General features: G+C 38.2%; 1 pseudogene; it reads left to right on the top strand.

Annotated features, from left to right (window-relative positions):
* LOC139708647 (beta-lactamase domain-containing protein 2-like) overlaps nucleotides 1-14,082 on the top strand; it is a 31,398-nt pseudogene extending 17,316 nt beyond the window's left edge.
* The last annotated feature ends 1,493 nt before the right edge of the window (nucleotides 14,083-15,575 follow it).

Raw genomic sequence — 15,575 nt, 5'->3', positions numbered from 1 at the left:
AAATGAATTACTTGTTCTATCTTTGATACAGAGCAAACTTTGAGAGTGGTCGAGACCCCTGTACAGGAGAAGCGGCATTTGCAGCCTATCATCGGGGGAAGAAAGTCGTCGACATTTGCAGTAGATTCGCGGATTATGAGAGCAAGCGGAAATGGCTGCAAGACACTATCTCCATTTTCTTCTCATCAAAAAAAGGTGAATTCCATTCTTTTTTGTATAGTTGAAATGGTCACAAAAACATTATTGATTGTATGGTTTTCAATTGATAATATTAATGTAGAATCAAAATAGCCGCACTGTATACAGGCCCTACAGTTTCATGCATGATGATTGTGGTAAACATGTCTTTATAAAGCATGTAAAAGAATTTGGAAATCGAAAGGATCTTGATCGGGAATACTGAGCTGATCTTCACCAACACAACCATGACAACGGTGACGTCAAACGATACAAATGACCTTTTTGTTTCGTTCTTTCTTTCGTAGGAAGAAAAGCTGCAGGAAATTTCAGGAGAGAAGAAAAAATTCTCCCCATGAACTGTGTGCAATCATGTCATGCCAAACTAGCGTTCTAATTCTAATTCAAATAGTGAGCAGTGTCGTTCTCACACAAAGGCCAATTCTTGAAATTGAGGTGGGGGGGGGGGGCGTGTAACCCTGCTGCCCCCTGCTGGGAGTGAAGAGGCATGCCTGGAGTTATATTCCAAAAATTGTAGAGGGAGTGGGGGACAGAGAAGGAAAGTCTTATTGCACTTGTTCGGTGGGGTAAAAGGACAACACCTCTTTACTCATATCCACCCCGGCCTCGTCTCCCTCATGGGGTCCGGGGCCCGGGAGAACGGTGGGTTCCAGTTGGTTTTTGTTGCTTCTTTTTCAGGTTTTATGAAGCCCCAGAGCCCACCATCCCCTCATCCCTCTTTTGCGCCTGAGACTCTTGCTCGTTGTCTTTACTGCATAAAGAAAATACCCCCTGTTTCTTATGATGTTTTGTTTACATCTCCACGTGGACCGGGTGCAGTATTTGAACAGTTTGATCGGTTTGCATTCATTTAATCACTGGATATGACCCATCTCATTAATCAGTCAAAGACACTGTTTCTTAGATCCACATTTCCCTTGTTGTACATAATATTTATCATTCTTTCTCTCGACGTAGGAGTTACGTCAAGTGTGCATTGCCATGCTTGTAGATCGAGGTTTGCTGGACTACAACAAACCAGTCGCCCTCTATTGGCCGGAATTCGCACAGAATGGCAGAGAGAAGATTACCGTATGATGAAGCATAAGGTAATTAAACTTTGTGTGTGTGTGTGTGCGTGTGTGTGTGTGTGTGCGTGTGTATGTGTGTGTGTGTGTGCGTGTGTGCGTGTGTTTGTGTGTGTGCCTGAAGGGCCTGATGCAAAATACGTGACAGAAATTTCCTACCACTTAACAGTTAGTCGTTTAAGGAGTAATATTTTATAAACATAACAGTGGGAATTTTATTACAATCGGATGAAAATTAGAGAAGTTATGAAGTTATTAAGATTTATAAATTTCCTAAAACAATCTCTTCAACAGTCCATAATTATTAATATGCAAATTAGTGGGTTAATTTTTTTCAAGATCACCTCAAAACTTGTATATTATGGTTTGTAAACAAAATTTTAAAAACATCCAGTTTTTTGTTCACACGTTATTAGGACCCAGTTTTAAATCATATTATATTTGATTGATCTTTGAAGTTATTCAGCAAGGAAAACCGCTTTCTTTTTAACTTTTATACCAGGAGAAACAGGTTTCTTAGGTAAGGTTTATTTGTTTGTTTGTTTGTTTGTTTGTTTGTTTTTTGCAAGATCAATGGACAATCTTGTAAAGTGACACTATCGTTATCATCAATTATTGTGCTTATTCTTCTGAGACTATTTGTTGAATGGTCTTAAATTCAAAATCTAGTGTCTAGAATCGATGTCACATACCCATGTAGAAGTTACCTTATTATCATAGATATTTACTTCTAACCCGCTGAAAGATTTAACTCCCGTTATGTGTGTAAGATGATAGAGTAGCATGTTTTAGTGTATTTTGATTTTATGCTATATTTATTTTATTAGGGGTGAGGGTCAGCGGTCTTTTTCTTGTACTAAAGTTCCTTCACGCCGGACAAAAGATGTAATGTATCTTGACACTAAACTTAAGAAAACACTTCCAGTGCACTTAACTTAATTGTCTTGCCTAAGTATCCCGTTTCCTGATACAAGTAAGCAAGCAAGCAAACAAATAAACTAAAATCCGAACAACCAAAAAATTAAAGGAGCGAGAAAAAGAATTTTTCGTATGTGGGCACGTCTCCGCCGGGCAGACTAGTGTCCAAATCCGTAGTTTCAGGAAACAATCAAGTTTCCTATATTTCCTGTTTTTATATGCATGATATACGATTCAAACTGATAAACAATAATGAACATTAATTTTTTGTAAGTTTAATAGAACAGCAAAATTATATTTTTGAAACACTCAATCACAAATGTAATAGAATTGAATTGAATTGAATTGAATTTATTTATTTAACCACGGTAAAAAGCCTGCTATCAGCTATAAGCTGTTTTTCAGCAAGGCCGTGAAATGATAACAAAACATAGAAATCATACAATGAGAAGAATTCACATAAAAAACACAAAATAATCATTACAAACGAACGCCAGAAAAAAAAAAATGAAAGAGAAAAAAAAAGTCACAGAGTATACATTGTGTAAGTACAGACACACACAAAAAAGGAAAAATCAAACATGTGACAAGTTATTGGGAGATAGTAATTACAAAAGCATTGAGTACTTTGATAAATTCGATATAATCAGGTAGAATGATTAGCAAAGGAGATGTGCGAAATTCGTCTGTTGAGAATGAGAAGGGCGTTAAGTGGTCGTGAACACTATGGGTTTAGTGGCAACTTAACGCCCTTATCATTCTCAGCCGACGAATTGCTCTTGAAAATAATGCAGTAATTGAAGTTAAAGATCTTGTTTCTGTTGGTAATGTATTGAATAATCTCGATGCCGAATATAAAGTGCTATTTTTAAGAATAGTTGATTTGGGCTTAGGGAGGTTAAGAATATTTTCATGATTACGTAGATTGTATTGGCTTACTCTTTTCTCGAGACGTTCACATAAACTTTCTGGTAGAAAATTATTCAGCAGTTTGAAGATGAAAATCAATGCTTGCTTTTTCCAACGATCAATTAAACAGTCAACTTTAAGTGTACTATATAATGTTTGGCGGTTAAAACGATTATCAACTTGCGACACGATTCTCAGCGCCCTGTTTTGTATTTTCTGCAATCGCCTTAAGTGCACTGAATTACCATTCCTCCACAGAGTACAACAGTAGTCACAGTGACTTTGGATTAAAGTGTGGTACAGCGTAAGAGCTGTTGCTTTGTCAATAAAACCCCTTGCCCTTCTGAGTAAATAAAGATTTCGTATGGCCTTAACTCTTACACTTTCAATTTGCTGAGACCAGGTTAGATTACAATCAATAATAACACCGAGGTATTTACATTGATAAACTCTTTCGAGTTCTGTATTACCAATACAAACATTAAAGTTGGTAAAGGGTCTTAATTTTGCTTTAGATCCTAAGATCATGTAATTACATTTCTGTACATTTAATATCATATGGTTATGTGAAAACCAGTTAGCCATCAGCGAAAGATCATTGTTCAAAACGTGTTGTAATTCTTGGGGGGGGGGGGGGTTGGATGCAAAATACACACAGGTGTCATCCGCATACAAAGACAGGCGATACTTTTCAACAGCTTTTGCGAGATCGTTTAAGAACAATGTAAATAAGAGGGGACCCAATATACTGCCTTGCGGTACACCACATTGCACAAAAGAACAGGATGATTCATTTCCATTGACCACAGTTATCTGTCTCCTTTGACTAAGGTAATGTCTAAACCATCTGGTCACATTCTCATCAAAACCATAGTAAACTAATTTCTTTAATAGAATGTCATGCGAAATTAGATCAAACGCTTTTTCAAGATCCAATGAGATTAAACCAACAGCATAACCTTTGTCTATGGCACACACAAGGTCTTCAATGACATTGATTACAGCAGTCGAAGTGGAACGTTTTGGTCGAAAACCGTGTTGTTGTGAACATAAAAGACGATTTTCCGTTAGATACGCAGTGACCTGCTGAAACACTATTTTTTCCAATACCTTAGAAAGCACAGGTAAAACAGAAATTGGCCTGTAATTGGTTACATTGGTTGGGTCACCATCTTTATAAAGTGGCGTGATACGTGCTAATTTCCATGCGCTTGGTACTACACCTTTCACCAGAGATAAATTGATCAAATGTGCTAAAGGCCGTAACATATGACTTACTGATATCTTAAGTATGCTTGCAGGAATATGATCAAGACCAGTTGCCTTGTTCAAAGGTAGTGTATTGACATGCTTTAGAATGTCTTGTTCTGAGATCTCCTGAAAAGTAAACACAGACGATGCTTTTTCCATAAATTGTTCCATGTTATTACCAAACAGTTGTGTTTCTTTACGTTTGTTTGCAATACTTGTGAAATGGTCATTCAAATGAGTTGCAATATTTCTATATCCACTGACATCTTTACCTGAGACAGCCAACTTATTAATAGAAGTATTCTACTTTTTGTTCGGCAAAACACAACGCAAAGATTTCCACATAGCGGAGGGATTACCCCTGTTGTCTCCGATCATTTTAGACACGTATAATCGTTTGGCCGTTCTTATCATGGATGTAACTCTATTTCGTAGTTTTTATACATGTCCCAGTGAAGCTCAGATCCAGACTTTTTAGCTTGCTTTTTCATCTGGTCCCTTTCTCGAATCTTACTTAATACATCATTATTCATCCATGGTGTCTCTTTCTGTTTGACTCGCCTTTTCCGAAGTGGAACATGTTTGTCGAGAATGGAATTGAATTTAGAGACCCATAATTCATATGCTTTTTCTACATCACTTTCCGCAAGCATGTCACTCCAAGACACCTGCTGTAAGTCTTCAATGAATTCGTCTTCACATAACTTCTTAACACTTCGGCTGACTACATATCTATGGTTACCTGGCGGTGGTTTGGTATTACCCCAAGTAGCCATGACCATAAAGTGATCGCTTAAACTCAGGGGTATTACATCACAAAACGACATTTTCTCATGATTTGAGGAAAACAGAACATCAATTAGAGTTGAGGTTTTAGATGTAATCCGAGTTGGCAATCCAACGAATTGTTTCAGCTCATGTTCTTCCGCTATTTGCAATAAACGTTTGGTGTGATGTGCTGATGGCACTTTGCTAAGATCACAATTCACGTCACCCCAAAAAACATAATCAATGCTCTGGGTTTCAATGTTCTCTAAGAGATTTTCTATTTTATCAAACATATCGATATAAGAATCTGGGGGTCTATAGTAGTAAAGCACAAGAAATGGCTGTTGTTTTGGTAGACAAATTTCGATACACAATAACTCCAGTTTATCATCAGATATATCCTGTCTCTTTTTGTATATTACAGACTCGTGAATATATATCAAAATACCTCCACCATTTCTGTTTCTGCCCATTCTAATGCTTGCATATCCTTCAATAAAAATTTCATTATCAGTAATAGATTGGTCTAATCTTGTTTCAGAAAGACACAAAACATGAATTTTATTTGTTTTCACTACATGTGCTATTTCATCAAAATTTTTCAAAAGAGAGCATACATTCAAATGTGCAATATTAAAACCAGGATGCGAGTTTACGTGCTGAAATATAACTTCAGGTTTTTGATGACTGATATATGTATCTGGAGACAGTTTATCAAAACTTTCCTGACTGATACTTACATGTTCATCGTCATTATCATTCAACTTATCTATGTTTTGAGGCAGTTCATTCATTAAAAATGCATTGCCCATCCAATCTACATCAGAATTGAAAAGTTCATGAGAAGCTCCTGAGCAGCGAAAGTGTGCCCATTTTAAACAAGAGACACAAAGTATACCTTTCTGGTTAGACCTGACTGACTTGTCACATGATAAACACGGAAATTTAACAGCCATCTATATAACAATATACGAAAATGATATGCACAAGTGTTCTGATACCTCACAACTTTTCAAGATCTGCCCGATGTCGAATGTTCACTATCTTGCTATCCCTTGTCAGTGCACGAATTCTGCCGTCATTGGTCCACACCTTGGTGATCGAGTCGCATCTCAGAGCCTCACGCACGAGTTCTTGCCTAGATGATGTCAGGTCTTCGCGAATGTATATCGGGGTTCTCTTCAGCTTCATTCTGGCGGCATAGACTTTTTGACGAACATTGTACCGCGCAAACTTGACAATCAGTGGCCGTGGTTGATCAGCTCTTCCTGTCTGAGGTCTTTTCGGTTGAATCCGGTGTGTTCTGTCCAGGTCGCCTTCCCCCACGTTGAAACCGAGGTCGAGTTTGGAGTTGAGAAGATCGAGCACAACGTCCTCGCTGATTTCGTCCTTCTTCTCCGGCACGCCGTATATTCGAAGGCAGTTTCGCCTGGAGTACTGCTCTTGTTCCTCCTGGTGGTTTCCGCTGTCAGAGAGCTTTTTCTCCAGTTGTTTGACTTTTTTCTCAAGTTCATTCACTTCTTGTTGCTTTTTCTCGACGTCCAGGTTGACTGCCGCATACACACTTTGAGATACCCGGTCTATCAGAGCCGCTGCGAGGAGGTCAACCAACGTTGAAAGGATTGGCTCGTTGTTGTTGTTGTTGTTGAGTTTATTGGCGTTTTTCAGTCAGACTTGACTATTTACGCCACTCTGTACGGTGCGTTTGCAGCTGTACTTGTACAGTGGCTAACTGACTGGGCTGAGGCTGGGGGTGGTGGGTGTGTGGGTTGGCTTGTCGAGTCCTGGTTCGTGTGTGTCACGTCGTCACTGCTGGTTGAAGTCGTTTGATGGCGCTCTTTATTCTGTGTCCTTGCTGCGCAACAGCTCCCGGCAAATATTTTATTTCTTTGTATTAGCATAAATAACTTTATTTTTGTGGTTAATTAAAACAAATTGCTGTCAACCTGAAACAGATTTTGGTTTTGAGGCATACACACCGGGCACTTTTATCATTATGTATGCTATTCCATAATCAACTAGTGTTAACATATCAATACAAACTATAATATCCAATATTTACCAGTGCATCTAACAAAACATATGATATATTTTTGTTGAGGATGATTCAATATATTACCTATAGTAAGATTACTTACTCCTAGATAACTTTGCAACTGATTTCTGTATTCTTTATAACCCGGACATTCTAAGAGGAAATGTTGCACCGTTTCTAATGTACCGCACTGAGAACATTTACCATCAATATGTTTTCCTAATTTAAACAATGTTTCATTCAGTAAACAGCTTCCTACTCTTAATCTGTGAAGAATGTTCTCATCACGTCTGCAATACAGATTGCTTTTACATGTTTGCGTCATGTTTGGTTGTATGTGGAATAAAAATCGACCTCTTTCCGAGTTTTCCCATTGTAATTGCCACTGTTTCATATAATGATTGAATATAATAATATTCGTCTCACTTATGCTGCTACAGACTTCCGTTTCCTGAGTGTTTTTCAGCGCGTTTTTTGCTAACGTGTCGACTTTGTCATTCCCTCTGATGTCACAGTGGGAGGGGATCCATTCAAAATTGACTTTGATTTGTTGTTTTGTTAATGCGTATAATTTCTGTCTAATCTCAATGGTAAAAGGGGATGTATTTGAATCTTTCAAGTCACACAAAACGCTCAAAGAATCACAAAAAATAACTGAGTCGGTTATTTTGTTCTCTTCAATCCAAACTAATGCTAATATTATAGCTAATTGTTCAGCTCGGAATATTGAAATTGGTGAAAGTTTATGAGCGATTTTTACTTCGTGCTTTGGTATGTGTACTGCTGCGCTGGTGTTCTGGTGTTGGTCTTTTGATCCATCTGTATAGATGTGGGTGTATTTGTTCCATTTTTCGTGAATAATGTTGAGCGTTAGGTTCGTTATGGCTGCGGTGGGGGTGTGTTTCTTTTCTATTTCGTCGTGGAGTTCGGTGGATACTAATGGGGGAGGCATGAGCCAGGGTGGTACATTTGCATGGGTTGACATGCGGCTTTCAGTTTCCCGAGTGAGATGAAGGACTCTTTTGATAAAAGGAGATTCGTCTTTGAAATCTAAAAGTTCGTATTGCCAGCAAGGAAGTATGGGTTCCCTGATTGGGTGATTTACTGGGTAGCTTTTTAACTTTGCTAAAAATTTCGAACTCAACATTTTCCTTCTTAGGTCCAATGGCACCTCACCACACTCTGTTTGAAGGATTGGCTCGGCACAAATCACTTCTTTTATCTGGTCTTTGAGTTTCACTGTGTGACTCTCGTCGAACTTGAATGACGCGCATTCCGGAGTCGCATCATCTATTATTGTGTTGCTTGCACCCTTGTCCGTTTCCATGGTAGATTGAGCACCCAATTTGGTACCCTCTTCATCCTCGTCTCGGCAGCCGGAGGGTTCCCCATCGTCGGACGCTAGAGGCTCGTACCTGCCGACATTTTTTGATGAGCTACCTCTGCCCGTTTTCTCTGTCCTGCTGTCCTATTTCCTGATCTCATCATGTCCACAAATTGATCACAGACAGTATCAATAGTCACCACAGCACATTCCTCATGTTTGAAGGGCAAGCACTTGGAGCAATTCCGTGAAAAATCCGAAATTTGATGAATCTTTCTCACAGTAAGAACGGATAACGTCGTGACAACGCCGTAAACAAATTCGGCATTCCGTCATTACTCTCAATTGAAAATAAGAGGCCAGCTAGGCCCTGCGTTTCATAGAAATGTCTTTAAAGTTACGCACAAATTTACGAACGGCAGGAATATGGCAAGCCAAGTGAGTTTCCTTATCATTGTGACTTTCAATAGCTAAAGTTGAAATTTGCGGATGATAATGATTATTCCTACATGTTAAAACATGTTTTTAGTTTGAGTGATTTTTGCCCCAATGAGATGAACTATAGGTGTAATCGTTATCACATACACGCAGGTGTACAGTTGTACTTTGTCAAAACGTAAGGGGGGAAATGTGTACACATATTTGTACTTCATATTCCATTCGTTCGTAAAGTCATGCGCAACTTTATGAACATATTCATGGAACGGAGCACTAGATTGTATAAGGTAGGTCGCATTGATCTTTCTACTGTATCACATTATAATGATTTAACCGATACTTAATTACGTGGATGAATTTAAAAAATGGCATGTATGAAATTAGTGATGACGTATGATTAAAGTCGTTTCACCCATCCTTCAGGCGGGGCTTGCCGTATCCGCACCACCTGGCTTGAGCCTGGACTTCCTATAAGACGTTGCCAAGGCGGGTGAACTCAAGGCAAGAACAGGGCCACAATGGGAGTATGATGGCTACACCCATGGTTACCATGGTTTCACATTTGGACCACTAGCCAATTAGTTTTTGCGGCGAGTTGACCCTCAACATCGAACTCTGGGACAGTTTTTCAAAAAGGAGATAGCAGAACCTTTCGGTAATCAATGGTAATGTCGATTTTGAAATAAGGTTCGTTATTCTGAAGGTTCGCTATTGCGAAAATGAAATAAAGTTCGTCAATCCTAACTCTAAAAAAAAAGTGCCTACTAACAAACCCTCAGAATTTCTAGCCATTATTTCTGTTTCCTTTTCAGATTAACGAACGTTCGGAATAACGAACCTCGTTTAATTTTCTGAATAACGAACCTCGTTTAATTTTCTGAATAACGAACCTTCGGATTTACATTTTCTTTGTTTCATTTAGAGAATGACGAATCATCGGAATAATGCAACTGCAACCGAGGAAATTAATGAGGGCGAAGAACAGTATGCCGTGCATGATACAAAAAAGAAAAGAAAGCAAGACTAGTAAAAAAAGGCAATGAAAAAGAAAGGGGGATTTATGGTGTTTGTAGCCAGCTGTATGTATCATAAGAAAATGCTATCCTATAGCTCATTATATCTCTGAGATGAAAAAGGTCTTTCGTGATTTCCCGCTGCCATTTGTGCCAAATTCCCCATTGTGCAGTAGACGTACGTAAATGCGATCGCGTTTCATACCTATAGCTAAGTCCTCGGGATTCATTCACTAATCAAACTTTAATCTAGACCTATATATGTTTTTGTAATTCCTGGCATTCAAAAGTACAATGTCTATAATTATGCCTTCACAAGCACACGCGCACCCTCTCTCCGTATCCGTACCCGTAATTATTATTTTCTTGCAGGCATAGATTTCCACATCGGTCTTCCATTCAAAAGCAACCACCGTGTAGCCCGTCTTCTCGTCGACCGTCGCCCGATGTTCTTACAATTCCTGGACAGTATACAGACCTCGGCTGGAAGACAAACTATACTTCATATGATAAACTCGAACGCCATTGGAAATATGATGAGTAATGCAAACGAAATGGAAGATGTGAGTGGGAAGAATGTAGAATGCAAGCATAACCGAAACTGTACGATCCCTATAAATTTGCGGAAGACACACACACACACACACACACACATTCAAGCATACACACATATTAAATTATTGCAAACCCTAATGGAAAGTACACAGTGTCCCACAGTGTGAGATACACAGTGTGAAACACAGTGTGAACAGAGTGTGAAATCTCTTTTCACAGTTAAATTCGAGCGTATTAACAGTTTGAACACAATGTGAGTCATCAATAAGTGTGAAACAAAGCGTTACTATGTGAACACTCTGAGAAAAAAAAACACTGTGAAATCATCTTCACTCTGTTAGATTCGAGTGTTTTGACATAGTCGACTATGTGAGCACACTGTGAGCACACTGTGGGACAGTGTTCTTCTCAGTAGGGAAGGTCAAGGATTTGCGATTTGTTTACAAGCGCTGTCTGCCATCGTTAGGTATAGACATCACTCTTTTTTGTCAGTTTTCTCACTCCATTCTTCTGTTCTCAAAAACTTGATGACAGACCGTATTGCAAGTTACGAAAAAACAAAATTATATTTCAGAAATCTGAATTGGGCATTCATGTCACAATTACACCAAAGGCTAGGAGTGGTTTACTATCACAAACTTATATTAGGCAGCCCCATCTCTCCTGAGGAAACTTCGTATTTTTACAGCTTGTTCTTCCGTCAATCTCTCTTTTTGTGCAGAATAGCCGTGCTGGAAAGAACACGGTGTCCCACAACGTGAAACACTATGTGAAACACAGTGTGAGAACACTGTGTGGACACAGTGTGAAATCTCTTCACATTGTTAAATTCGAGCGTTTTAACATTGCGAATACATTGTGGATCATCAAGTCACAGTGTGAAACAGAACATTACTATGTGAACACAGTGTGAAAAACGAGACCACAATGTGAAATGATCTTCACACTACTAAATTCGAGAGTTTTCACGCATCCGACAATATGAAAAACATTCTGAACACACTGTGGGACAATGTGTCATTTGCAGTAGGGTATTGTGCTACCAAAGGTCTCAATTACTCAAAACAGTTGCGTACAATGTGAATACAACGTGTACATACCAATTGATATCTTTCTCAAATCAGTGAAACATGTACTGTTCTGTTGACTTATATACATAGAAGGTGTTCCACGTTAGCCTTGCACTTTGGCCACAATAAGAAAATTAATCTTTCCGTCAACTTTTAAAGTATGAAGAAAGTAATTTGCATATAATACCAACTCTGGAGAGGTGCGCCTAACTATAATTCCACAAAGTGTGCATTTCTACCCACACACACTCTTCTGTACATCATTGCCACCTGATTTCATAATACATGTTTGTGTTGTTTTGGACAGTTGGGAGTCTTTAACGATCCCGCCTACAGAGCCATCGAGTTGCCGTCAGTAAATGGGATCGGGTCTGCGGCTGGTCTTGCAAAGGTAACGATGGCGACTAATGACTGTAATCATTATCACTATAATGTTGGCATGAAAATGATAAGGGGATTGATAACCATATCCTCCTGCTAATTATGATAATGATTATCATTTATATTAGATGGTAGTCAAAAACACATAATGCCTATAAGAGATTCGTTAAGTGAAGCCTTCAGGATGCATTCCAAATCTGCGATCGTTATCTACTGCTTGCATGGTGTTATTTGCGCTTTGCCGTGATTTGGCAAGCTGATTTTCGATACACTAGATTCCCTGCTAAAATGATCACTAGTCTTGATGGAATGTTTGCACTTTTTAAGAATGCTTCATGTTGATTACAACGGGAAAGAACGCACAATATTCATTCAGGATTGCCGGGGTCTCATACTAATCCCTGTCATGCCTGTATTTGACAAACATTCTCCAAAGCGAATAAAAAGAAAAATACAACGAGCGAATAGAGAGAGCAAGTTCTATCAAAAGCAGACATAATTTAGCACTGAACGCGAAATCATGTCAGGAAATGTAAAATCATAACCAACCTCTATGTCTCATTAACACCACCTGTCTATCAAGTTTTGATGCTTCTACTACGATTTACCTAATATTGTGTACCTTAAGCTTCTCCACTTGCACTCGCAAGGTATAACTCAGACTTATAGTAGGTGGATATTGATTTGATCGAGTGACTCAACTATACAATGTATATGAATCTCATATCTGCTCCATTACAAGCTTTGAACGTGTTGAATCTAAACACATAGTGATGTGTATAATTATGTCAATGTCATGACGTTTTGTTTTCAGCTCTATGGAATACTTTCATCTGGTGGCATAGACCCAGTTACTAACAAAACTCTGCTGTCGAAGGAGAGAATCAACGATTTTCTGAATTTCGAACCTCCTTCTGTCGACAGAACTCTCGGCATTCCTCTTTCCTTCAGTCGCGGGATGATCAAAATTGATAAGTTTGTTGTGAGTGGTCAATCAGTTCGTATCGTATAGCAAAATAATGACTTACGCTACTTATTTGCTAGTTTCTTGCTTGAACATAATAGGGAGCTTTACATTTTACACGCGCGGAAGTAAAAAGGAAAAAAAAAAACATGGTCTGTGCATGCGCAGTAACTTGCGCTACTGCGCACGCTCAGACCACGTTTTTTTCTCTTTGAACGTCCGCGCGTCTAAAATCTAAAGCTCCCTATATTGTCCCCCAGAGTGGCTAAATTTTGTCGACCATTAATAGTAATATATACGCCTTATATATTTCGTTGATATCTATCGTTTGCATTGGTTTGTACGCTTTTCCATACATTGGTTCGTCAAAGTTGGGACATACTTCAGCTTTAATAATGTAGGTTAGCCTTCAGGTGGACAACTGTCTCAGATGGCCATTGTACATACAGTATCAAGGCCCTCAGCGCTGGTATTTGATAAGATAGAGAAATGGGATAAGAATTACAAAACACATGTATTCAGAAGGTCTTGACAGAATGTCATAATTATGTTTTTGTATTATTTGGTACTCATTATATTCTCTGTAATCACGTTCGATTGACATACAGGGAATAAAGCTAAAACATTGTGCTTTGGAGGTGCGGGTATCACAAATGAGTGTTTTTTAAAAGAAGTTTAGTGTTTATTATGTTCATGGATATAGGAATATCAACTGAATCTGGAACCTGATTAAGAGAGGTATTGGCAAACACCTTGGGTAGCCTCTTTGTTTTCCATGGTGTACACAATAACATTCTGGTTACAAAGACTGTATGTATGCCGATAGCTATAGCAATTTAATGAACATAATGTATACGTGTAAGAACTATTATTTCATAATTATAATTATGAAATATATTTCTAAACGTACATCCAGGATCGGATTAATACCTGCGCTTGTAATACCTATAATGAGTTTTACTGATTTCTCTTGTAGACTAGCCTGATTTATTCTTCTTTTTGTAGGACGGAGTGATAATGTTTGGGCACCCAGGAGCTGGCGGACAACACGGCTGTGCAGACCCGGGGCATCAGGTTGGATTCGCCTACCTCAGTAGCACCATGCTTCCATACCTTCTGGGTGAAGATCCTCGGTCTAACCAGCTCGTTCAGAGTCTTTACAGATGTGTTCAAAAACTTGAAAATCAGTAATTTCTCATTTTTACAGTTTACACAAACAATACTTTCTTTTTTTCTTAAACTGATCAAGCTGTTTTGTACATATTCCATTCATAATAATCGAAATATTTCACAGCGTAATAATTAGCCAACCTAAATGCAATATTGGAGACAACTTATCTTCAAGCAAACGTTTATAAGTACTAACTACGTAAACCCATTTTTTTGTGAACATCTTAATGAAATCAAGTGGCCTCAATCTGCAGGACGAATTTCTCTTAAACAATTCTAAACAAACAAAAACAACATTATTATCATATAATGAGCTTGAGAAAACAATGTTTACATAAGCTGTTTTGTGATTATATAGTTGAAATGTTTACATGACAGAAAGAATACACTGAACAACATTTTAAAGCGTTGCGACGAGCACGTATAAAGGCGTACATTGGATCATGATGATTCTTTTGAATAAAAAAAAATGAAGTCAACACTTGAGAAAAGACCGCAAAAATCCTACACTTCTCTATACAAAAAGAACAAACAATGAAGGGAAGGGATGGAAAAAGGGTCGTTGTATATCTTGAAACGTTTTGATATTGGTAATTTTATTACGGTATCTGAGTATCTCCAAATTCTATGAACCATGAAAGGTGTCTCTGAAGGATATGCAAATGAAAATGCCACTTACATAAATTAGATTACAATAAAGGTAACTGTAACGATCCGAGGAAGGTACCAATGAAATACCGTTGAAGTTTTAAAGGGGAAATCCAGACCAAGTATCATTTAGTCTGATAAGAAAGAGTAAAATATTACGAGTTCAACGGTGTAGATTAGATCAAAATCGGATGAAAAATAAGGAGGTTATGACATTTAGAACTTTCGCTTTTTTTTGGGGGGGGGGGGGTGGGGGCAGTTCATCAACAATCAATATAAATATGCAAATGGCAAAATGACCATATTATGCTCTTACAACCTATCATATATTTTGTACATTAAATTTTGAAATTTGTAGATTTTCATTCAAACGCAATCAGTATGCCCGAAGCTCAAATCCTCATACCTCTAACTGATCACTACTCTGAAGCTATTCAACAATGAGTAACGTCATGTTTCAGACTTCAATGACAGAAACATTAACTTTTGTTCATTTTTTTTTTTTTGGGGGGGGGGGGGTACACGTTCAATGGAAAATTGTGAGGGTACAACATGGTCAGTTCACTCAATTGCATATTCATACCTACTGTACAAGAACTGTTTTGGAGAAATTATCAAAACTTGAAAATTACATAACATTTTTAATTTTTCATCCGATTTCAGTCAAATTCTTAACGTTGAACTCGTAAAATCTTATTCTTTTTTTAAATCAGACTAACTTATATTTGGACTAGATATCAGTGAGGTTTCATCCTGTCTGCCTGTGTGCATGTGTGTTAATTCATTTTGAATGAAGAACCTAACACCGTCCCTCTACCATAGTGGTCCTATCTATATATCGGAGAGAGTTTCACCGTATCTACCGA

Source organism: Diadema antillarum, unplaced genomic scaffold, assembly GCF_040938485.1.
Source record: "Diadema antillarum isolate AM-2024a unplaced genomic scaffold, OU_Dant_1.0 seq00001364_RagTag, whole genome shotgun sequence".
Lineage (NCBI taxonomy): Eukaryota > Metazoa > Echinodermata > Echinoidea > Diadematoida > Diadematidae > Diadema > Diadema antillarum.
The sequence above is the reverse complement of the archived record's forward strand: the minus strand, read 5'-3'. Positions and strand labels throughout refer to the sequence as shown.